This window comes from Columba livia, chromosome 1 (assembly GCF_036013475.1).
Source record: "Columba livia isolate bColLiv1 breed racing homer chromosome 1, bColLiv1.pat.W.v2, whole genome shotgun sequence".
In the NCBI taxonomy this organism is placed as follows: domain Eukaryota; kingdom Metazoa; phylum Chordata; class Aves; order Columbiformes; family Columbidae; genus Columba; species Columba livia.
In genome coordinates, this window is record NC_088602.1 from 157729388 (window position 1) to 157730547 (window position 1160).

Genomic DNA, 1160 nt, shown 5'->3' on the forward strand with positions numbered 1-1160 from the left:
TTCTGTTCACTTTATTAACCCTCACTAATAATCTCAGACTACAGCCTCTATGCAATTACAGGGGTTTTTTTAAACAGTTCCAGTTGTGCTGAATGACCAGACCCACGTCAGTAATTTTTAAAAATCAAATTGTGTCCAAGTACCAGTTCTGATTTATCTGTCTTGGGAAAAAAATCTGTCACCTCTTACAAAACCCTTACTTTTTGATCAATTAGTTTTCTACAGGCAAAATCTCACTTACTGTAAAACTAATACACTGATACTAAGGATGCATTTCTAAACGCTGCTCTCCTCCCAAGCCTGTGTGATCCATTTTTAGAACCAACGATGTACCATGTTTCCACACACGAATGAACAATTCATTCCGTTTCAGTGAGTGACACAGTAATAGTCTTGGTCCCTTTAACTACAGTACATTTCCCCCAGAAAAAACAAATCTACGTGTTATTTTCCTGTAGGAACAAAGATGGCAAAAGAGTTCAGGCATTATAACTGGCCTACTTAAAAGCTGTGCAATTATAAAACAGAAAATTTAACAGCATTGTTCTGTCAGACTTACCTCTAATGTAATTGCTGTTATTAAAGGGTGACAGTTCCAAAGGCATGTGCCTTAAGTGAACAAAAAATAAGTAGAAAATAAAGATATGGACAACATGAGTCTGGCAAAGTAAAGAATAAAAAAGGCTTTCTTAACACTGACCTACAACAGCCACTATCAAGTTGGCATAATGTATTGAAAAAATAAACCCCCAAGCCCCACAGTTCTTCGATGATATATAGCCATACATCTGTTGATACTGATGTAAGAAAAAGTGTACTACAATGAACCAAAAGTCCAGGTTCTATTCTGTTAAAATAAATATGAAACAGGGATATAGTACTAATGGGTATCAATCAGTTATTAGGCAGCTGCTGATTTTAACCAGTGACAGGTGGGGAAGAAATTAAGTGATCCATTGTAATGCATTAAGGTTTAAATTGACACACAAAACTATACAAAAGTTTCTTAGGAGACAGCAAACTTGGACATAATTACTTTAAAATAGTTTCTGTCACAAAATTTCTCACTCCAAATAAAGAAACTTGACTACAAATGTATCTCTAAGACTTAACCCACACTGCTTTTCACTCCCCCCAGAACTAAGTTTTCCACAAAGAGC

At 35.6% G+C, this 1160-nt stretch overlaps 1 protein-coding gene across 2 annotated transcripts in view; it reads right to left on the minus strand.

The window, feature by feature from the left end:
- CAPS2 (calcyphosine 2) overlaps positions 1 to 1160 on the minus strand; it is a 35441-nt gene that overhangs the window by 33833 nt on the left and 448 nt on the right. The window contains exon 2 of one of the 2 annotated variants that reach the window (XM_065040718.1): positions 560 to 609. The exons of the other annotated variant lie outside the window; for it this stretch is intronic. The gene's annotated coding sequence lies outside the window, so the exon portion shown is untranslated. The remainder of the gene's footprint in view (positions 1 to 559; positions 610 to 1160) is intronic. 2 annotated transcript variants of the gene reach the window in all.